The sequence below is a fragment of the Lepisma saccharinum genome, chromosome 2, assembly GCF_977018435.1.
Source record: "Lepisma saccharinum chromosome 2, izLepSacc3.1, whole genome shotgun sequence".
Taxonomy (NCBI): Eukaryota; Metazoa; Arthropoda; class Insecta; order Zygentoma; family Lepismatidae; genus Lepisma; species Lepisma saccharinum.
In genome coordinates, this window is record NC_139230.1 from 34,162,670 (window position 1) to 34,188,202 (window position 25,533).

At 36.2% G+C, this 25,533-nt stretch overlaps 1 protein-coding gene across 9 annotated transcripts in view; it reads left to right on the plus strand.

Annotated features, from left to right (window-relative positions):
• Positions 1-25,533, plus strand: part of LOC145983989 (latrophilin Cirl-like) — a 310,072-nt gene that overhangs the window by 162,101 nt on the left and 122,438 nt on the right. For all 9 annotated transcript variants that reach the window (XM_083117242.1, XM_083117246.1, XM_083117241.1 and 6 more), the window contains one exon: positions 9,502-9,564. The gene's annotated coding sequence lies outside the window, so the exon portion shown is untranslated. The remainder of the gene's footprint in view (positions 1-9,501; positions 9,565-25,533) is intronic.

The window sequence follows — 25,533 nt, forward strand, 5'->3', positions numbered from 1 at the left end:
CCCTGGACTTCTTGATTTCAAATCAGAGACGTTATAACTGTGCCACCAGGAAGATCTTTTTATGCCACATGGATAATTACGATCACACCTTGTGAGGACGATCGAGAGCTTTGCTATCGCTCTGTATATAAAAGGCTAACATTAGTCAAAATAATGTGCTGTTATCGCAAAATGCACAATTAGGCAATTACTTTCGGTCATCATATTTGGAACATTCTTTCATTCCCTGGCATGGTACTTATTTCCATATAGTGCACATAATACAGAAAATGATTAGCTTTCAAACAACTTTTTGACTTGCTATTTGTCCCGTAAATCAGGACAATGTTTATTGTTTTTGTGTCTTTATCGACTTGCTTCACAGCTCAGTTTCATTGTATTTATTAGGTATCTGTTAAGTCGTTCCCCTCTGTTTCTTCATTAGTTCTTCCTTCATAAATCCTCATTTGGTACAGATATTTAGTGTTACCCGAATTCCAGCCGTCGAACATTAGTTCTTGATTTCTGTTGTACAATGATATAAAGCATGTTTTGGTACCAAGTCCAGTAAATTCCCAAACGTTTATCCCTACGAGTGGGTGGCAAGCGAGTGCTGTGCAGGACCGACCGCTCTGTCTGCCCAATCCGCCGATAGGGACAGTCTTCAATTAAACCCACGCCAACGAACCACTCGGACCTGTTCTAAAGTCCAGTGTTGCCAAGTTTCCCCGCCTTCCTCACGATCTTCCCAGAACACAGACTTTAAAGTTAAAGCATGCATAAAACGACAGGAATGCATGATGATCGAAAGTATAATGGTCATGAAGCAGCCAAACTATGAGCTAGTAATGACATCATAACATGTGGTGTAGAAGTAGCGAACTGAAGTTTATTGCTCAGTGGCAAGCATCTTAATGTTATTGTTTACTTTTTCCCATTTTAGGGGCAAAATTTAAAATCGCCTGTTGTGTACTTCCAAATTAATGACAAAATCTTCCTTACACGATCAAATCACTTCCTCGTTGCAGTTCGTGGGAGCACGCATGCGCGCACACGCAGGGATTTATCCAGAGTTGTCCATCTGGGCTGCTGTAAGTTAGTTTTTTACGTGCAATAAGGGCAAATTTAAGGCCAAAATGACCATAAATTGGGCTTTCTGAAAACTTTGAGGGGTGGGTGTTGGATGTGTGTGAATAAATCACTGAGCAAGCACACACACATAAAGTCGACTCTCAGAATTAATCTACTTTTTGACAAATTACACGGGTTTTGCAATTAAAGTGGCATACGTTGAAGAGGTAAGTCTAGTGGTAACTCTTGACCTTAACGTGGGCTACCCGAACTTCAGTTTAACAAGGATAAAGAGAATCTCATATTCCGTCGTGTGCGGACCAGAGGGACGTACCTCCATTTTATGAAATTTACAGGAGAGAGGAGATACTGCTAAGGATTAGAAGTGGAGATATGTCGGTCTGACACCAAATAGAGCTCTCCAAGTTTCCTAACAAGAGATCAGGGTCGCCTTGTAATCAAAGGGTCCAATGTTCGGTTCGGATCCTAGTGGAGCCACAATGCAGTGTTTCGGACTCCACTTTCAACTGTGGGACCAGGGCTGATTACCCTATTTGAGAATATAAGTGGACTTCAACTGATCTACAATGAAACATAGGATACGTGAAAAGATTATATAATATGGTAGCGAATAGTCCAAAAGGCCATGTTAAATCGAAAAGAACGGAAGTGCTTGATAACAAACACAATCCCCCAATAATCCATATGAACACTATGCATATGCTATGGGAGACTTGGAGACAATTATGAGGAAGCAAAATTTTCGCAATATGGGCCGTATGCTTAAAGTTGTTGTTCTGATAGGCTCTCAGAACGTGAGGATAGTTGTTTTTATTCATGATATCTTCAGTACAACTAAATTCATCACGCCATTCGCCAACAAACACCCGAAAACCATTATGCTCCAACCACCACGTTTATCAGAAGGTTGGTTTTCACTCTTCGTCTGGCTACACGTAAGACCAGCTACTCGAACTGTGGAGGGGTGCAATGGATGACCCTTTCCAAAGACACCTAAATATCAACAACTCTTCCACGTAATGCACCCTAAACTGTATTTTGCAGACTAAGTATGTTCTGGCATCTGAATTCGCATCCAGTATAATAGTAATATCTATTTATTACATTAATTGCCATTGTTAAAATTACTAGACTATCGCAAGGACCATTAAAAATAGTTAAATAAATTACAAATGACGAGCCCAATACGAACACATCACACACTAATTAGAATGGCAAAGTGGGGCTTGTGTTGTGTTGTGTCGTGTCCATGTTGTTGGTGATTGTTCCTTGATCTATATTTTATCTAATCACTATCGATCTTCGTGATTAGCAGAAGTGGCAAGAAAGCAAAGTAAAATAAAACAAATCGATCAATGTGGAAGTCAAATTTTCTTCCGTCCACAAAAATGACACCACTCCCCCAGTGCTCAACCGTGTCAGCGTGCTCCTGCGCGAACTTCGGTTGCGTTCCTCCGATTCTCTCATACGACGATTAGCAGTGATGTGCGAAGGAGGAGCTACGTATGCTATATGCCCCGCCACTCACCCAAGTTTCTTATACAAGTGACCAGGGTCGCCTTGTAATGAAAGGGTCCGATGTTCGAATAGGATCCTAGTGGGTCCACAATACAGTGTTTCGGACTCCACTTTCAATGAGACAGTTTGCCTGATACACTGTTATCTCCGGACCTAGTCTTCACACTGCAAATCGGCTTGTCATATCTATTCATCTGTCAACCACAAAAGTTATAAAGTTCATAATTTTATAATCTTCACAAGTTATATTTAAGCGAGTGGAACTACACATTTGTTGTTTGTTTTAAAACCAGATAGCGTTAATAGGTGTCCTAATAATTTTGTGAGCGTGTGTAAACTTGCATGTAACGTGAAAAAATCGTGCCAAATACTTAGAAAGAAATATTTGTTATGGAGACACGACTCTCGAGAAATAGTCATCTGGATGAGAACTAAACCCGTGACCTTTTCATGGGTTCACAACAGTGCTTTATTTATTTTTCATACCGCGGAAGATTGGCTCCAATAAATTCGTAGCATTGGCAACTCTGTTCAGGTTTGCTATAATTCCTCCCCGCCCCACCTCTCTGTTGGGCCCTGTTCTTGCACGGTCCCAGGTGCCACAAAGGAATGGAGGGACTTTCTTACGGCAGCCTTGATTGGCTGGAAGAGGTTTAATGAGTGGCTGTAATTGAAATCTCGTGTTCGCGAGAAGGGGGGGGAATGGCGGTGGGGTGACAGCCATGAGGTGATGGGGATGGTAACGTAGAGCGAGGAGAGGGGGGAAGAGCCAAGGTGAACTGGTGGAGGTCACGTGACCAGTCGCCGGGGTTCGGTTGAGCAAGTCCACTGTCTGGTCAACGGACACCTGGAATCCCCATTCCAGTGTTGCTATATGGCGGGAAATTTCCCACAATGTAGGGATTTTCATGAGGAGGAGAGAAAATATATGCAACTTATAAATGTTTATGTGTGACAATTATTCCCCCCCTCCCCAGTTGTTTTACTTTAATTCGTAACGAAGATAACAGAATATATTATCATTGGACGATATCTCCACTCCCCGCCTTTAGTTTATATATAGGATAGAAATCATGCTTGTAGTACTTTTAAACATATTACCATGGCCACATATGTAAAGGGAGAATTCATCGGGTCCAAATCCCTCTCATTGGTTTAGTAAACATTTTGCACTAATTGTGTAATCAAATAAACAATACCTCGAAATTACTCAAGACACTACATTGGTCCAAAAGAAGAAAATTTTATTAATATCTCTCTCTCTCTCTCTCTCTCTCTCTCACACACACACACACACACACACACACACAAACACAGACACACACCTAGGTTTTTAAAAATAAAACCTTAACTCTAAGACAGTAAAATGTACAAACACTGTTATGGCCAAATATTTTATTGGTTATAATTTTGAATTGTTTATTAATAATAAATAAATAGTCACAATCGTCAAGGGCTAAAATAAGTTGAACCCTACCAATTATTTCTATAAATTACATGACACACTTAAAACAGTGGCGTGTCCAGGATTTTCATAAGAGAATGGATATGGCAGGAATGACTTCTTATTTGATAGTCATTTCCATAATTTGGCATCCTTTTCTACATATTTCTGTATATTGACGTTGTTTATTTGAGGAATGCTAGACCGAAGTTGGTGGTCATAACTCCCATCAAACGGCTTAGATACGCTTTCACCCGTACGGGGTGGATTTTTGGCAACCCCCCTACTTTCTACCCGAACTGCCTCCTTAACTTTCTACCCTGGGCCTCCCTACTTTCCCTCTTCTTTCAATAAAAGAAACATGACAATGTTATATACTTACGGTTTTCATGACAAAAAAATAAGTCTTATTTTAAAAATACTTTAAGTGTTACTGTTAAAGAAAACTTTATTGTAAGTATGTGTTTATTTAATACGTACACAACGAAATACAAATAACAGCAATCGCTTAAATTGCTACATGCAATATACTAATTATGTTATGCAACAGTAACTTCAATTAATTCGTGTCTACATAAATCCACCTAACTCTTTTCAAGACAAATAACCGCGTTTATACTAATGAGTAGGGAGCGGAAGTTGATGAAATGTCATCTTTTTTCTGCCATCTCGGAAACGATGCCCATTAGATACACACAATATTACATTTCGTGTAGAACCCAAAAAAGGTAATTTTAAAGTGCATTTTTTTTTGCCAATTTTCAGGTTTTAGGCCATTTCCCCCGATTTTCGGCATTTTTCAGTCATTTTTTGCAATATTCGGTGTATTGTTTCGTCATATTTTGTCACTTCTTTCATTTTGGTTATATTCTTGATTCAATGTATACGACTTTTTCATTAAATTGTTGTAAAATTATTTGGTTGTTTCCATTGGAAATCCTCGTTGCATATTTTAATTGAATGTGCATTTGGTGCCTTTTTTTTTTAAAGAAAGATTACATTTTGTTTAATTTCCTTTTCATTTCAATTTTTAACTCACGAATTTATAATGGTCATTTTTTGCATTTTTACGTCATTTTTCCTCATTTTTTAGGGCATTCTATAGGTCAGATACCTATATTTTTTAGGTCATCAACTTCCGCTCCCTACTAATGAGATATAAGGTTTTGACGCTACCCAGGGGGGTGGGGGGGACGCTCAGGGCAGTCGCCCGGCCCTTGATCCACCCCTGGCTACTGTCTTAAAATATGGCAACACTGCCCCAATCTACAGAGAGGGACATTTCCACTAGTTATCAAACTTCATAAAGTAGCAAATGGCAAATACTAATACAAATGGACCTGCCCATGTTGTCTTGATTTACTTGAGTTGCAGGGATACTGAACAAGTGCTTCTTCCACTCTCATAAATCGAACTGTATTTAGTTCGCATTTCAATTGGAGAAACAAGATCACTCTCATCACCCGTAAAGCAGATAATAGATGTAGTGCTTTAAGTGCTCTTCGGCTGCGTAACAACCTTTATGGTTCCGTTGAATCTGTCCTTCCATTCGTCTGAAATCGAAACAACTGGTAAAAACAGGTCAAATGGATTAGTAGATATTTCAGCTTAGTAGGTTCTGTGCTGATTGCTGAATGGGAAAATGCACTATGGTAAGAATATTTTTGGTAATGATGATAACGAGTCTTTCATTCACTCATTCATTCACAATCTGAAGTAGTGTATGTTTGGTAACATCTTTTACCACTGAGTAGAAATGCCTCAGGAAGCTTCTTGACCTCAATGGAAATCAAATGAGCAGTGTCTAGTCCATGTCTTTTCTTTCATTTAATGTGTAGAATTATGGAGCAAGTAAAATAAAACCGTCTATTTTTTAAAAAAATGTTTCGGTACAGCAATAAGTGTGACGGAAATCACTTATTGAAATGTATCCATCCTGGAAATTAAACAGGAGTAAGTAAATTCTTTTTGTTTTTGTTTTTTATCTGAAAGCTACAAATTTCTATAGCTTGACTGTGGAACCAGAACAACCATATATATATATATATATATATATATATATATATATATGATTTGGTGTTTTAAGTCAATTTTGTGTACAGTAAGGCTAATTGGGACTGGAACCACTTGTACCTCAACCGGGTATCGAACAGTTTGAGATTTTGACCTGGTCACTACTGAAAATACCTGTAGTTTATGAGTTATTCCTTCCAGCGATGAGGAAATTAATATCACCAAAGCCGATCGAACAACCTACGCACATACAGAGCAAAATAATGCTTGACAATTGTTGATTCGGTAAAAGAGTCGAGGACATTAGAGAGGAGAGTTGCCAGAGCTGCTCTCAGCGTCCATGTGGTTATCATAGCTCAGTGTGTTAAGCAGCCGGCGATTATACCAGGAATTCAAGGCTATTTTCGGTCATCCCGAACCGGAGCTCAATTTCAGCTGTGAAATTTTTCATGAGATCCCCGATGGAGTGCAGCAGGCTCGTATTAAATTCTAAAAGCTGATAGTAGATTTAGAGCTTGCTGCTACCGTCAGGGTTTCCGCGAATACGCTGGGGTTTTTCATTTGCTTCTCGCAACAAACCATGCTAGAGCTTAATTGCCCTCTCCGTTCCCACTTTTTTTATTTATTATGTGGAAATCTGTTACTGCTGAAGCCTTAGAGAGAAAGGGAGAGAGAATATCCTGCGGAAAGAATCACAACCTTTGAGACTGAGTCTGTTGTCAGTAACCGACGCAGGTTTACGTACTCGGATCAACTTCGATCCCTGGCTGTTCGGATGGATTATTGAGTTTCATTTAGTTAGCAGCATCGTGGATCTTTTCCCAGATGCTGCGTTCATGTCACTTAAAAGAATCCCTGGTCGCAGTCGTGTGGTGTCAAATTGAAACTTTAGCCCAACCTAATTACATGTTGCTTGAGCGCGGTAGACGAACACTTTTATGTTTCTTGTTTTTTCACCGACTCTAAGATGCTCAGATGTGACTCCACTGGTAAGGCGATGTGGGCGATCGCCCCTCGAACTGCCTATACATTATTATAATAATGCCAACACAGCACAACATAGTAAGTAGTAAGTCTTGAAGCTTTCCTGACGACGAATGATGCAAAGATTTTATCAGGGTTTATACAAACTTTTGTCGAGAGTGATGTTAGCTCTCGAAAGCTTATGGAATCCTTTCCATAACTCACCTGGTCGATAACCCAAGATAATCTTTTCATCACAACACAACATAATCACAAAAACTGTCATACACATTACATAATAAATATGTTTTTCACGTTTATTTGAGTGAGTGAGTGAGAGAGAGAGATAAGGAAAGAAATAGTAAGGAATAAGAAGATCAAGGGAAGGAATCAAGAAAGAAAGAAATATATATGGAGATTGAAAAAGAGAAGGAGAGCGTGCATGTGGGCGTAGAAACAATATCATATAAGTATTGCTGCAATAAATTTTGCTACTTCAGCACAGCAAAAACCACGGGCATCAGATGTTGTTTCCAAGTAAGGTATCAATAAAATTCTACCCTCCCAAGTATCATGCCTGGATCCGCCACTGAGGACACCCCGACATGTTTTCATAGAAAATTAATAAAAGATAGAAAGAAAAGATACGAAGCAATGCACAAAGATAAGACAAACTGGATTATTCTACTTTGTAATCAGAAATGTTTCCATAAAACGATATTTTATATTTGAAGATGGTCTCGGGCGCGTACAGACATCATTTCTGGACCTCCCCGACGGTGTAACAATATCGTCTTCTAATAAAGTGGTCCTTGGTTCGAGCCTCGGTGGAAGCACATTGATTGCACAGTGGTTCGGGGACAACTCAGTCCTGATTAGCCTACCAGAGCGTAAAGTGGACTTGAACAAACTTTGGTACTACATTTCTCAGTGGTACGAAAGTAAAAACGACTTCATACCTCCTGTATCCATACATGTGATAACGCAGCAAGGCAGATGTATAGTATGCTATCATGCGACAGGAGACAGACCCTTGAAAAGGCCATAACCTCCCCATCCCTCCTTGTGCCCAACTCTCCCCACCCCAAATATGTCAAATACAGAAAAAGGACGTTAAAGTATAGGACTGACTCGTAGAAAAGTATACCTCCCATACACGCCACTGACCTAGAACTATAGAACACGTTCTTTCACATACGCGCATGCAAGATCATTGCCTCAACAACCGCTTTTCAATCCACTCTTTGATGTTATTTACATGTGTATATATGTTGAAATTTGTTACGACCTCGGAAGTTCACAAGAAGTTTCTAATTAACGTTCCCTCAAACACATTTTTGTTTGTTATCATACGTAAAATTTCCTTTGTAACCTCTCCTGTAAAATTTGTTACATAATGGAATTCTGCCAACATACCTTCAGGAATTTTTCTTGCGCACAAAGTATCTTTGATGTCTGAGAAGTGGCGGCGAGAAGACTTTGTCTTGAAACAAAGAAAAGAAGAAATTGTATTTTACCTAACCTTAATGCGTTTTTTTATTGTTTTTTCACGTGAATTCATGCACTTTGGGTACAGAAAGTTGTGATTGTAATCTTTTTATTTTCGTTATTGTTATTTGTGAATTAAGTTATTATTTAGAATCATGTTTACTTCGCTAAGCGGCACATTATCACTGGCTAGAATTACGTAATTCACTTTCTGTTATCTACTTAACTTAAAAGACTGCCGCATTGTTTATGAACAGTAGCTGCCTCTGCCTCTGGGCTATATTATCGCATATTATCATGCAATAATGAGTGAACAGTTCCTTCACAAAGAATGCGTGTTACCGAGTAGGCTAGCTGCTATTTGCTATGTTTTATCAGAAACCCTTGGAAGTTTGCCGGCTGAAGTCAATTCTGAATAGTGCATTTCTATTTCGATGTTATATTTTTTACTGCTGAAAACCGTAACATTTAAGTGTGATTTTTTATGAGTTAGGTTTTCATTTTCATGTTTTGTATTTTATATGCAGTTGTTAAATAAATGTATAGCCTTTCTTGAGTGGTCATAAAGTGACCATGTAAATGCACTTGGATTGTGAAAACTTAAAAAGCATTATACCCTTCTCCTTCCAAGTATTATTTCAACTACTGATTTACAATATTAGAGCAAATTCTTACTCCCTTTTTTTTTGGGCGGTTTATTCTGTTCAGTTCTATTGTTTTGGTGGTGGTGAATTTAATAGTTCTTTAGAATGGAGCTGTATGATCTATGTATGCAAGTAATTGTATCAAAATGGAGGCCAACGTGGTATACCAGACTTAACTTTTCAACATAAAACGAAATTATGTTGTGTATCATGTATGTTTATTATCAGTAACTACTTCTCGGACATATATAAGCAGTAAATATTAATTATTTAAAATTCCCTAGTTTCATTGGTCCACGTTGTATTATAATATCTATAGTTACTTGAAAGGCATCTTAAACTTTTTTTCGTTTATTTCAGGAAGGAGAGTAGACTGGTTCCTGAGCCTCAGCTCTCCTCGGATACCAGATCTGGTCAATCCAGGTAAGTGTAATACAATTTGTTGGAAAGAATATGTGCATGTCTTTATTAATTATATTAGTTTGACAAAGAACAGTATGTGACACTGAAGATTGGGATTTGTGTCCGGTTTTCAGATTCAATGCCTGAATGAATTTACGATTTTCATATTTCATTCAGGTTCAGTCAACCAAGGATATTGTAATCTGAATGAGAACAAATTCATATCTTCTAGTTTTCTGATTGTATTGTCGATTCTTTGTAGTCAGAGGGTCCAGGGTTGTATTTTAATAGCAGGACCACGTTTCAGTACTTCGAGTCCATTCTTAAACTGCATATTCGGCTACAGTTTCCCCATAAAGCAGCCCTAACATGAAAATCTGCCATAATTTGTCACGTTGTATAGTTGACTAAGTTGTTGCAAACCGTGTAGATACATAGAAATGCCTTAGGTTGTATCTCTCAGAAAGATTGGATTTATTTATATAATTATTGAATTTCTGACTCATATAGAAATTAAGTTTATTTTTTGTTGTTAATTGGAATTAACATCGGAATTACAACACATTTGATTGCGATTTTGATGAGTGTCAAGATTTTTACTACGTATTCTGTAGTTTGCTATTATATTACCGAGGGAGACTTTTATCATTAGAAAGGTCCTAATCCATATACTTTCGAAGACATGTTTATAATTATCATTATTAACTTTATAGATTTTATTAGCGTGAAAGTAGGATGAGGTGGCATATTTTTGGACTCCGAAAGTTTTTCAAATTAACCAAGACATGTTTTGTGTGCATAGACACATTTAACTTATTGGTGATACATCACATACTTATATTGCTCTGAAATATATATGTAGCTCACAGTTATATGGTGGTAACTATGCAACACCATTTGATACAGCTCCTTCATTAATTATTAATCCAGTTCGATTCCTTTCATTGATTTAATATGTAGTATCAATTATGTAATATAGGAAGTAAGAACATAGTCATTATGTTGACCCATCTATGGTAGTTCATAATGCATCTTCATTGAATAAATTGCAGCTTTAATCATTGCATCAATATTGAATCCACTTACTACCTCGTATTTTCCGGTATTTATACAATACTTTATGCCACCCTAATATGGCTCTAAAGATGATAAAACAGTTATATGTATCATTATTTTGCGAGTTCTTTTTTCCAACCTTTGATTCACATACATTTACTGCATTATCTTGTAAAACATGTAAATTGATTTATGTAATGATCTTCTACGTAATTTATACTTCCATTGAGTCGTTATTTATTCCACCTCCATGTAAACGTTATTACTTGATACATATGTAAGAATTTATGTTTTATTGTTAAGTCGTTATTTCAGATTCCTGAGATTAAATTACTCACGCACATTAGCTCATTTCCGGGTCACTTGCTCAGTGAAGGTTTTACTTTCATCGCGAAAATTAGTTCATGGTATGGGAGATAGTGAATTTTACTTTTAATCTGTCTCCCCATTAACGTTTCTCTTGTAAGTCGTAATTACACGCTATTGTAAGATATGAGCCTGCATGACGCATGTTCTACATGTATTTTATTTTACGGCTGCTATGATCAGCGAGGTGCAGCCAGGGGTAGCAAACGTTACGTTGCTTGAACATAAGTGTACATGTAGGCAGACACTTATCTAGAAATACTATATTTCGGAAGGGTCTTTGCTCGATAACCAGGTATGTCGCACGTTATAACAACAACTATAATAAATGTCATTAATATAAGTAATAGGCACTATTATTATTATTACATGAAGAGATAAAAATATAGTGCAAAATAATATATTTATATTTAAGTCCAATAAAATTTGTATTAAAGGCTCTATTCTACCAAGGAAAATAATGTAATAATGTAGAAAAATGCAATATTTTTAAGATAACAAAAACTTTGATATTTCCAATTGATGAAAAACGAAATCCTTGATTATTATTTACAGATATGTATATTATTATCATGCATTGATCGTGGTAGATACTGTCAATAAAAAACTGATTCATCTAAATCTTCATGTAAGTACGAGGAAATAATTTAATGTTTCAGCACATGTCTTACAATAATCCGAATCTTCCAGCATTATGAGAACCGTATTACTTTTGTTCATTTGAATTATATTTTATTCTAAATGTATTATATTTTATACAGAGGTGTTTGACAACCATTTATGTTTAATTTTCCTCCACACTCGAGTGACTATGTTATTATTATTCAAACAGAAACACGGTATTGATCGAATTGTCCATATTTTCTTCCGTCCTACAATCTTTTATCCTGCTTCTTTCAGCATCAAAGTAACCATCTCTATCCGCGGTAGGGCCTTAATATATACGTATATAGACTCGTCTACTGTTAGCCTATTTTGATTGTGAAGAAAATTATATTTTTCCCTATTTCCATTCGTCAGTACTCAAGTTATTTCAAAGCTGTACCAACCAAGCTACAAATATGTGAGGCATACGTGTTTGTCGAATATTATTATTTATTCTTAATTATTCAAGCAATGCCGAAACGAGGTTTAAATGAGGAACATAACAGCTTTCTAACCATATCTCGAGCTTCATTTAATTTCCCATACTGTTGTTTTTTTTAATCTTCGTCGGTGGCAGTCGATAGGTTCATGCAACTACTAGAAGAAACAACGGGAAGTGTTTTGAGTGCCTTGTCTGTCTACTACTATTGGAGTTTACTTAAATCTGCTCTTTCATTGATTTTCTATTGTTATTCTTTTTTACATATTAATCACTGAAAAAAGTCAGGGACCACTGGAGATACTGCAACAATATTTGAAGTATACATGTGACATTTTTCTTAGATAGCAGACATCCATTACATATTGATAAAGATCGACATATACGTGCATCGAGAATTGGCAATTATGTAAATCGCAGCTATCCATCTTCACCTCCACATGCAGAGGCTGTAATATTTCTCTTCTGATAGGTTGCAAGTTCATTAGCCGTAAATTGCAATACCCGCGTTTAGAAGCGATACAATGCTTTATTTTTAAGGGAAACATTTGTCTAAATGAATAGAAATTGAAGTTTTGTGTGAATGTCGGGATCAAACTAAAACCTAAGTATTTGCGTTTGTATTTTCATCCATTTCGCGACTTTCAATCGTTATTCCTGTCTACAGCAAATAAATACTTTTGTACCTCTACGTAAGGCAATTCAAAATTTTGAAAATATACATTGATAATATCCTCTGTGATTACGTGCAACATCATTTTTGTCCCTCCGAGGATCATTGAAGTGGAAACAGACCCTTCAAAAGTCAAATTGAACTAAATAAGGAGTTGTGGAACTTGGGGGAAATGTTCCATCTTGATTCTCGTCCTCAAGACTAACAAGGAACTTGTCGGATGACATCGAAATTGCATTCTACGAAATACAAAGCTGTGAAAGAATTAAAAGGCAGAGAATACAGTGCATAAAACCATGTGTAGTAGACTTTTTAGGTACTAATAAAGAAAACTCTCGTCGACGTCGAAATACACACTACAAACTAACACAACAAGCAAATAGCAATTACACTGTCTTGCATTAGTGATAGCTGAATCAGTTGTTTCCGGAAATGTTGGCAGAAAGAAAATGCATCGTCTTCAAAAAAGACTTGTGATCGAACAGTATATGAACCCACCTCAGCTTTTCTGTAAATCGAAAGAATCAAATCACTTCACCCAAGCTCTTGTCACCCTTTTTTTCCCCAATCCTGTCTCTGGTAGCAAGAAGTGGATGGAATTAGCGAGGAGCTGAAAGGAATCCTCTCCACGGCCATCTTTTGGCTTCCAGAATTCTGCATCTCCTTCGGTCTTTCGGTAGAGTGGGCACTCGAACATTGTGGAAGGGAAACTAAAGCGGAAAGGGAAATATTTAAAATACCTCCCTTAGACCCTACCTCTCTTCCCTCCAAGTGTATTGTCATGTCTGACCGTGATTTGGGAGGATCTTAGCAAATATTGGCCAAGCTCGTTGGAGAGGGTCTCATCATCTTGGCTCCTCTCAACCCCAGTTTACCCATCTCGTTCACTATGGAGGAACTTGCGCTAATCTTACAGATTTCCCTCGTCAACCTTTTTTCTTTTCAACCTCTTTGGACTGTACTTGCCATGCACAACCATCATGTGACTCTACGTTCTTATGTACTTGAACGACTTTCAGTCTCGGAGAGCTGGCTTTTCGCATGCCAATCATGTGAGCAATCTATAGTTTTAGAATTCTTAGCTCTGCAAACTGAAAAGAAAAAAAAACACTGTTATCTTCGTACGTACAAGACATATCCGCCCGTCTGTAATGCCAACAACAGTATACTTGTACCAAGAAGATAAGACAAAAACATTCGAAAAGATAGCGTATTGAAATATACATTATTTTAATTCATATGTCTGTTCATCGCTGCTAATCAACTATAACATAATTATTTTTTTGCTTTGGAGGAGGATACCATCTGGATTCAGGTGTAAACAGGAAATAATAATAATAACATAAATTTATTGTTATTATTATTATTCATAACAACTGGACGAAAACATTAACATGGTGTAGATAATATAAAAGTTGCTCATTTCAATATAATATTCTATAGCTGCAACTTAATTTTCATCCTTTACCACATTCTGATTTTTTAAAAATAATTCAACTAAGCTGTTGTGATGGAACTAACAATTTAATTCACTGAATATTTGTGAACTTGTGCATAGAACTTTTGCAATGATTTAATGTTTGATTGACGATACTACACAACTTGGATCCGCCCCTTATGAAAACTTTGTACTAAATTTTATAACATATTACTGTTTTCACCCAACAATAACGATGATTACATGATACTAGTTTCACAATAGCCAGATATATTTTCAATGGCAATTGGCAATCACGACACTATGAAGTTCCTGGTCTGAAGCTGACTACTAATATTATCTGTTGTTAAGCTGAGTATAACTATGTCGAAACAGCATTAAATACTGAGTTATTTTAACATAAGTTTCTGGATTTACTAATCTTTCATCCAGACGTAGTTCATCGAAATTATATTTTACGTGTCGGAACTCGTTAGTTTCAATTTTTTGTTCAATTTACTATGTTTTAGCTACCGATTTAATCAATACAATGTTTTCTGAAAATTCTGTATTAGGATAACGAAATTGAACAGTTTTAAAGAGGTAAAGGAGGTTTCGAAGCTTTTCCCAAGTCCAAATTTTCTGATTTCAGAACTTGAGATACCAAATGTACTATTTTCAACTATTTTTGTTTGCAGCACTATCTGAATAATAAATTCAAACGTTTGTAGTATTTTTTAAAAGATAAAGCTTGCCATTTTTCATCGTTTTTTTTTTAAAAATTAATATTATTCTTGGAAGTGCCTTCGTAACATCAACATAAACATAACGTAATAATTTGATTGATATCTGGCAGACTATCGAGTTGGACAAACCAAGGGTTACGATAGTAGTTTTTCACTTTGACTAAGAAACTGGTATAATTTTTCAACGGTTTCGTAAAGCTGTCTTACCTCAGTGATTTCACATGCAGCATCATTCAAAACTAGATTTAAATTGAGGGTTGCACAGGGAACGTATTTAGCGGTTTTCTGTTTTTCCCACACTTATAGTTTTAAGCCCATTATAAATCGTAAACAATACAGGCTGCACCATCATAACTTTGGCCTCAGCATTTACTTAACGAAATCCCTTTTTCTTTCTTTTATCACGTTAACGATTTCTCTTTCCAATCCAGATGCGCTTTGATCTTTGTATTATTACTATCTAGAGTTGGGGAGGAAATGTATGTGTTGTTTTCTTGTTAGCATATTAAAATCGGCGGTAAAAGGTAAACAGAAAAGACAAGAAAAGATTAAATGGGTAAAAATGCCCAAGCAAGTGATCGTGAATATTTTTCGTAAATATTGTACATGAGAAATACGAGAACAATTTGTACTCTTTTCGGGCCCCTTTAAACTTTGGTTTCTGCGGGCCTGTATTTTACTTCCCTGATTTGAACACAAAAAATTACTGTTATCATGAAAATTTTACATTTGAAGCTTTGGAAATCTATGTAAAAATTGTTTATTTTTTTATTGGGGAGAATCCTTAATATCTTAGCATTTATTCTCAGTTTCTTTATTATTACCTAAAATAAGAAACAGCGTTCAAGCAATAGCAAATAGAATCTTTGGATTTCTGACTCTGTAGTTGTAAGTTGTAATTATCAAACTGGATTTCAGTTTCCATGCGAAAAGTAGGTTAGAAACTAGGCATTGTGGGAGTGAAGGTTGTTTCTCCGTTGAAGGTTATTTCAGATCATTGTTTCCACTGCATGAAGTTTTATTACTTCCAGACCATACGTTTAACAGTGATATCAGGATGTACATGTTTTGTTTTATTTTCAAAGGCTCAGCCCTGATCCATGTCCACTGTAAATCAGACATTAGACATTAACTGTTTGAGCTCTAAAAAAGATCATAGCTTGTCGGTTACCGTGATGGTATATTAGTATGCGGGCTGATAAAAATGTAAGAAATTAGTGTGAACGATCTTGGATCTTTTCATTTTGTCGATTGAGTTTGGTTTAGGTTCAGATTGATTTCTGAAGTGATAATTATTCGGAAAAAGATTGAGGAGTGAAGAAATATCTTAATTTTATGTACCATCGCCTTGTCGCATTTATTATGAATTGACAGGATGGAAATACTGACGATATGGTTTGACGACCTAACATGACTTGATGCGAAACAAGCTCCACCTTACCTTGCAGTTTACCGACTCATTCCTCTTCCAGACTCAGAACTAAATGTTTCAATTATATATTCAAAACATAAACCTACATAGTGCATTTAAATAGATAAAAAAAATGTGCGTCAGTGTTAAGTACAATGTAGTACAAAGACCTCCTCTGTCGTTAGTTGTACGTGACGGTTATTACCCTGCTTCGGATGATACATACATTCCGGTGTGAATAACTAAGCTGTTCGTGACCAATTTTTGTTCTCCACAATAATAATTCTTGTTGTTATTGCACATTTAACGCTTTGGATAAACTATATTAAAGTCCAGCAAATAGTGCGTGGGAAAAATGTTCTCCACCAAGAACTATTTGTTACTTCTAGAGAAAAAGTAGGGATTACATGAAAATTTCGTGTTTCAGATGCCACGCTTCGTAAGAATTATCCAGCTTGAACAAAAAAATGCGTTGAAGTACAAGCATCCCGTTTGATTTATAACGTTTGAAATGATCATTAGACGCACAAAATTCTCCGACTTGCTTCAAATATTTCAGAAGCCTTGTAGCGAGGGTGATCCAGCTGCCTGAAAAAAAAATAAAACCTCCGCCTGGGAAGATAATGATCATCCGGAGGCACTTTGGATGATCTCATTATTAGGCAAACGCGTTCTGGTTCGAGAGACAGACAGGTGCTCGTGTTCAAGAAAGGAAAGAAATAAAGGCGACTAGAAAGAAAAAGTCGAGAAAAAATAAAAATAAAATTTCAGAAGAGACACCAAATCGTTTACCTCGAGCCGGACGAAAACATGCCTCCAGGGTCTGCAAACTGCCTTTACCCTTACGTTGCCGCGGATGTGCTGCGTGACAGCAATTGTAAAATACCTAATGCAGGTTTCAGATGAGTGCTGGCCTGTTATTAATCCACTTTGTCCGCGCCACCTCTCTGTTGTGCCCCGAACACTTTATACCTCCTGCTGCAGTGACACAGATTGCAGCCATTTTGCCGAGGATAATGATGTATGGAAAAACTGAATCTATAATTACTGGAGATACTCGCTCCTGTGGTGGGGAAGAGATATTAAAGTTACCACGCTTTGAATTTAGATGACGATTGTTCTTCCTATTAATTATGCAAGAGACGAAGGAACGCATTTACCGTTCTTTCACATATTACATGAAAGAATGAGTCAATTTTCGTTTCAAAAGAAAGGAAAGTGATCTCAAGTTTGAGGTGCAGATAAAATGGTTGTCGTTTTGAATATTACTAAAAGGGAGGGGGAGTTAATTTGTCCTCGCATAAGATTTTAAAACACAACTTCCCAAATATTGCTCTGGTGTATCCGGGTATCAACCTAATTTATCGTTGTACTCACAGAAAATCATGGAGTAAAGCCATCCATATGTAAGTAAGTTCAAGACATTAGAAACTTCTAGTACTTTAATATTTAACGTCGTCTATGTTTTGAGTATTTCAGCACTTCCTAGGCAAGTGAATAACAGATTTAATAAAACTTGACACGTTTAAATAAATACGGAGAACATACATGTACATAAGATAACAGGAAGTTTTTCCAATATCAATAAGGAACTACATTTTGTAGTTTACTTTAAAACTTTGTTACAAAATAACAAAATTATTATATAATATTGTACAAATTATTGTTATTATTTTATATAATTAACCAGTTTTGTGATGCAACAAGAGAGTGCATTAATGTTTTTCTTATTGTATCAACACCCACAATTTGAAAGAACGGAGAATTGAATGTCACAATTTCGCCTAATTTGTTATGCTTTTTATAAAATATACAAATTTGGCATTTGCTCTATTCAGATGACCAACCTCTATACCTCCATCGAGAATATAAGAAGCTAGTTTCTATTTACTCATGAGTTACAGACAGAAAATCTGTGGCTGCTTGATCTTTTAAAGGCTGATTGAAGTGTTGAGGTTTGTTATTGATCAAACTTATGATTGAAATAGATTTTACAAAGATAGCCCCCCCCCAAATAATTTTAATTTGCTTTACTACTCTTCAGTTTAAAAATTCAAAGAAGTTTATATTTACATCGGCATCAGTAAGTTGCGTTCACTGGAATAAAACATGTTATTTTTTCACTCTTCATTTTAATTGGGTATTAAATCTTGTGAAAGGAAACTTAAAAATAATGTTTTCCTGTGACCGCTTCTGGTTATACTCAAGGCTTATGGGATGCTGAGCAGACTACATACTGAGTATGACTTGCTTTGCATGTTTTTCTTCCAACGAGTTTGGTTAATTGCAGTCTCGCTTTGGTGACAGAGAAACAAATACATTCTCAAGATTCAGAGACTAAATTGGTCTTAAAAATCTAGGCATTTTAATAGCAGAAGGTAAAGAATTGCATATTTAGTTATTTTGTAGCCTCGTCGAGTGGAAAACGGCCTCGGTTCAGGTCAGGCGTCTTGAGTTGAATCAAGACTGGAAACGCTACAAAAACCTTGAATTTTGATATGTCAATTAATTTCTTGGTCTCAGTAGTTGGTAAAGCAACGAACTCCAACTGTGCTTATGGTGCGGTTTTTGGTCTATCTGCAAAGGAATGTTGCTCGCAGCATCTAGCAGTCGTGTGTGATCTTTTGTGGGAAGCGATTGTTGTTAGCATCTTGGAGAGCACTAAATAATCTAACTTTTAACACCAATCTCTAGCGGGAAGAACATGTTGGATCGCTTCAGGAACCTGTTCCTTGAAGTAAATAATAATGATGAAGATAAAGAGCGAAAAAATATCCACTAGAAGACGTGGGTGGCGTTACGTATCCATTATTCATTCGCAGCCTAGAGCAGTTTTAGGAAAACCGTGAAGAAACTGAAAATATTCTTGTCGAAGTATCGTAGAATATATTATATCCTTTAGTTTGGAAAGAAAAAAAAATATTTTCTTGTCCATTGTTCGCTGCATCATCCACGAATATAGTGTTGACATTTGAAAGAATGTTAGCTATAATTTTGCCTCATTTATGTGACATAATTTCCGGGTACATTGTCGGCTGCATTGTGTTGCGAGCCGCGAAGCAGAGACGCCCTACCACATGCCGAGTGTTTCTTGAGGCAGTTCTACTCCGCCTGCCTTCAAAGTCAAGGCCAAGAATTGTTCCTGAGTTTCTCCATCTTATCAGCGGGAGTCAGAATTGCACGTTTCCGTTAGCGACTCATTTTCAAGCCCTGTACAATGATCATTAATAACGCAAGCGAGTGTCAAAAAAAGACAGAGAGAAAGAAACTGTTCCATAGGTGGATGGGAATGCAATAAGCCAAACCGATAATGGATAGGAAACACCTGGTAAAAGCCACAAGGAGGTTGTTTGTACGAACGCCATGAGGCTTCGAGCTAACTTAGGAAAGAACACACTCCCGATATGTAGATCTAAGCACAACGCCTGCGATATCATGTGCAGTGAGTTCGAATCCTTTGTCAGGCAAATATATTCTTGGGCCAGTTCCTCCATCATCATCATTCATCCAGTAATTTTTTAAGTCGTCTTGTAATCAAGGGGTCTTGGGTTCGATACCCGGTGGAGGCACATAATGGTTCGTTTCCCACTTTAAAACTGTACATTCAGTTCCGATTAGCCTTACTGTGCATCAAGTGGACTTAAAAACGCAAAAGTTTTTTTAACCTACTCGACATCAGAAAAAACTCGAAAGTATTTTTTTAACATACTCGATATCAGACACAATAAAATTGTTAATATTATCTGTACATGCAGAGAAAAACGAATATGTACTAGTTGTTTTTGTCTAAGAGTGCTCGTAGACTAATTCTAAACAAACTGCATATTCGTGTGGGTAAGCATATTATAAAAACCCCTATCAAGTGAAACTGAATGGAGCTTTGTGGCCATTTCTCTTCCTACTATTGGGTGATATTATAATTTAAATACACTTACATTTTATTTTCATGTATTAGTTGTACATAGGTTCTGAAGAGCTTTGTCTTAAGCACAATATATCAGAAACATTTTGTCTTCTCAGCATAGAAATATTATAAGTTATTTCCAGGTACTGTCGAATGGAGGATCACTTTCGAGCACATTTCTGGCTGTATTTTCCATGTTGAGCAAGTAAATTATCAAACCGATTTTCATGGCCTGCAACTAAATGCTTTAGGCAACAAGTTTTCCAGAAAAGATGCTGCAGTAATAGAGATGATCTTCTCTTAATTTGATGACATTAGAAGGAACTACGGTGGGAGTTTGTAATTATCAGCCAGCAGTAATATCCGTAATAAAACGGCCTCAGGCATGAATTAAGATATCTTCTTATCTCACCAGTTCGTAATATCCGCTGCTAGAACACAGTTGCTTAAGTTCAAGGAGAATGTAGAGAGTCGGAGGAAGAAATGGGAGAGGTTCTAACTTTTCGAGAGAACTACCCGGGATGGCGCAAGTTGAGAGCAGGAGACCTTTGTGTATCGTGTCCGTTATGCAAACATAGGAAGAACGTTGTTCCTAAGTATGCGGTCACATCTATCACATAACGCAAATAATTTACTATTTCAATAATGCGTTTCACAGTCCGGGTGTGAATTTAGTGGGTTAACAAATATTTATATAGAACGTAATCTGTGTATCTGTCGATCGAAAATACGATTGTTCATTTCTAGTTTAACATTACAGGATTTTTTTTTTCACCTAAGGAGATGAGCTACAGAGTTGATTGCAAATCTTGAATCAATTCTGTCCTCTCATGAAATACATTTGGAATATCGTAAGAGCACCATAAGAGTACTGTTCTGAGGATTTGCCATAAATTGAATTTGCTGTAATATCGTGTCAACAAATATTAACAAGTATGTACTTTTAGTTTGCTAAATAGATTCTCACGTTGACAACAGTAAATTGAAACATTAATGTTTCCTTATTTTACCTGATTTCCTTATTTCTAAACTACGGGCGTGTACTTGGATGTTAGCTTGTAAACAACATACCAAAGATCAACAATCATATACTTGATCATCATTACATTATATATATATATATAAACATTTGAAGGGTCGGTTACACGCCCATCACCAGCATTGAAGAAATACATGGTTTTTCTCTAGAAAGTTTATTCTACTTGAAACATTTAAACATTACTTAAACACTGTTAAGTAAGCGTAAATTAGAGACAGGGCAATTTGAGCTTCAAAGTTCGTACAAAGGCATATTTTGTTTTACAAACGTCGATGATAGTACAATAAAATTATGCTGAGAAAGAAATAAAGGCGTTCTTGAATGAACATTGTGGATTGTTAGTCCTATCAATTGAAAGTTCACTAGAATATCAGTTTATCGAAACTGGAGTATTACAAAGAATCTTAATAATAAGCAATAAATACTCTGTTTTAAGAATAAGTTGAGTTGTGAATAAATATCATATTAACGTGATAATTATTTTTCATATAAATGAAACACTTTTTGGCAACAAAATATGTCAAATTCACGTCATTAGTTCGACATAAAGTAAAAACAGTTGAAACTTGAAAACGGGACGTCACGTATTTTAATCTTGTGTGTATGGTTTAGTTTCTGTATCAAGAAACTGAACAGGACCAACTTCATGTTTCATATATCAAATAATAGGATATCGAGAATTACGGTTTGTGGATTATTTACACCATTACAGTTTACATAATTTTCATCACAAAAATCATGACTACTATAATAAATAAATATAAAATTCGTTAAGTATGAACGACTTACAAGGCCTGTTTATACTTTCTGCTTTTAGCTAAACAAAACATTCTAACGGTCAGATAATAATACTTGGTAGCCGCTTCTCCTTTCATCATATATTTAAAATCCTAATGTGAGAAGCTAACTTTCGTAACTACTGTTAGTTGATGTCATTAATGTGCGGTACGATACGTGGGAAGTTATAATTTTCTGTACCTGGTGCCTTCGATGTTGGTCAGGGTTGAATCCCTTAGATCGAACGCTGTGGTGAGGTAAAAACACCTTAATAAGACGATGCGTGGGAAACTTAGAAGCATACCATTTTCGGTTTTCCCAGGAAATCTCTTGTATGGCTGTAGTTTATGGTCAGTAACACCACTTCTTGTTCGTCTTAGTAAGTGGTAGCAACGACGATTGCCGTTTCTGCAATAATAGGTTTCCCTATTCTGCGGTCGATTGTCATTGTTCGAAGATGTCTTCTCCATACCCAGAAGTATTCCTAATGACTTGACGAGGAGAGTGAGTTTTTCAGTTGCAGCCTTCTCCAATTTTATTTCCTCGACCTCATTATTTGGGGGGAGTGCAGAAGCGTTGCAAGTTTGAAAGATGTTTCGCTTAAGTCACTGTGAAGTTGTGGGGCTTTCCTGCATCAGTTGTTCTGTCTGAATCTCATTAACGGCATTAATAAACATTGTTTCCAAAGTACAATCAGGTATACAATCTGATCATGGGCGTCGCCATAAACATTTGTAGGGGGTGTCAGGCCATTGATAAAACTTGAATAGTAGAAATTAATAACAATGAAACTTATTGTTATCATTGTTATGATGATTATTATTATGCAGTAATAAATACTATAATTTAATAATAATGATAATAATAATAAACCAGTTTTATCTCAAATTTATATTAATAATAATTATTATATCCTTGGAGATACTTTTCAACTCGCTCCACCAGATGAGTGAATATTCAGAACAACGTTTTTCGTTATCTTGCTTTACATTTCGTACAGTTAGTGTACTGAAATGCATAGTTATTCTGTTTTGTTATTAACTTTTACATACTTTTTTAGTTCAATAAAAAGTTTAAAAGTTAAGAAAAATCTATTCATAAAGTTTTATGTTGTTTAGACGTCTCTCATAAAACTATAATTTTTGGTATTTTGAAAACTGTGGAACCATTTATTCTATGGATTAATTTTAAATGGTAGAATATGATAAAACCATAACCTGATCCCTGTATTACACACTCAGTTTTTCGATCTAATTCAGTTTTTACTTGGGTTCCGTTAGTACAAACTAACTGAACTTTATTTTTGTTATTAACAATAAATAAAACTTTCTGCTTTTCTGTAACTTGAAATAAACTATGCTAATTTCCAGGGGGGTCGACGGCCACGAATCTGATTATTTTAATGTTCAAAAGTAAACCAGAATGTACAAACTAAATGTGGTCTAAAACTTGTATTGGTACTAACTCGGGAGAATTTTCCAGTGAACAGATATATGTACTACAATATATTCTGGTGTAATATCACAAACCTGCTCTTGTAATATACTATGAAGTAAATTGCGGTTGACAGCATAATGAATATTTTCATTGGCTTTGTATTTCTCTTTCCTTGAAATCTCCCGCATTGGATGGCAGTTAATTGTTCCTTCGTAGAAGAGAATAGTGACAGTGAGTGAAAACAGAATCTCAGTCCCATGGGCACATCTCGGCCATTTCAATACCGGCTCATTTCCATATGCAAACAAAGTACTGCCGGTTCGAAAATGCGCTGAAAGTGCACAGTACGCAAATATTTGTACTAATATGACTTTTTAGTGTGTGCCTATATATAATGTATTGTTTGCTCCACGTAGAACTTTTTTCATCTCCGAAAGCCTATTAGACTTGCTAATCTCAATTCCCCAGATGTAACACGTTGAAAAAAAAACAAAAAACGTTGACTCGCTTCCAATTCCACAAGAAGGCTTACGGAAATGAATATTTAAGATTATCTTACACAAAATCGATACTTATGTTAGTATGTCTTAGGCATGAGGAGGTTTTGCTATTTGAAGGAGAGAAACCGACAGAAATTGGACAAGAAATTACAGAATGTCAAATTCGGTAAGGATTGTCTACTCAGATCGTTGTGTCATTGACTTCAACGTTGATAGTTTCTACCCTGCAATGGATAATTTATGTGAAAAGATGGAATTAAATTTATTGCTTTATTGAGTTGGTGTTTTAAGTCCACTTTATGCACAGTAAGGCTAATCGGGACTGGACCTACAGTTTAAAGTGCGTTCCTAACCACTGTGCCATGTGCCTCCACCAGAAGATGGAATTAAAGGATGAAGAGAAAGATGTAAATGTAATTTTGGTTGCAACCTTAATGCTTCACTTGCTGATGCACAGCAGCACAGAGTGTTCGACTTACGATCTGATTGAAGGTTCTGGATTCAAATTCCAGCATTTTCGAGTTTCCCCTCACAAATTTAATCTGATCATCATTATTTGTCATTGTCGCGATTAGCCTAAGTGGACAGAAAAGTGATGTAAAATAAAGCAAAATACACACAATTCAATACACGAGCGTGGAAGTAGAACATATTATACCTTTTTCCATATAGGCCTAATCTTTGAGATTATATATTTTTTTAAATATTAATACACCACTGATAACTTGGTGCTATGTTATTAAGCCTGGTTAAAGGAACATATTTCTCAAATGTGAGAGTGGTTACATGTTTTTAAAAAGCAATTTTGTTTTGAAATTGGAAAACTTATTATAAGAGCTTTTGTTTTAAGTCCAGTTTATGCACGTATAAGCTAATCGGAATTGGACATACAGTTTAAAGTGGGAACCGAACCACTATGTGTCTCCCAGCTATCGAACCTGTGACTCCTTGATCATAAGGCAACAGCGTTACCACTAGGCTACCGGGAAGGAACTTGTAAAAGTATTTAATAATTGTTATCCTAAATATCCTAGCTTTTCGCCATTACAATATTGTAATGTTACTGCTTACCTTCAAGTTTGCGACAATTAAACTTCCACTTTTTAATCTCTCCAGTTTCACATCAATAAATAGAAATTTAGCAAATGTACTTATATTCAGGATGATCCCAATTTTTAATAGTGTCAGGACTATCAAGGAGTATCAATTACCATTCTCCATTGTTCTGTGCTACGTGTCTACGACTGATCCTGCAATTGGTGTTATATAATTCTTGCATCTTCTCTTCATATGCACTGCTTGTTATTGTTTGTATTTTATTACACCGAATGTAGCAAAAGTACATACGACAGAAATATTTATTTGACCATAGGATTAATGCAAGAGATATTGTTTTCTTAACGTAATGGAAGAGTTCATACAATATCTAGATATGTTCTCTTCAGGAAACATTTTTCCAAGGTACGTGATGCTGTCCCGCCAAATCGAAGTGAAAGCAACATGTATGGCGTACCTTTTCTAAAGTTTTATCAGAACCAAGCTTGCTTTTGCATTATGTGCTTCAGCTATTTGGATGTTCT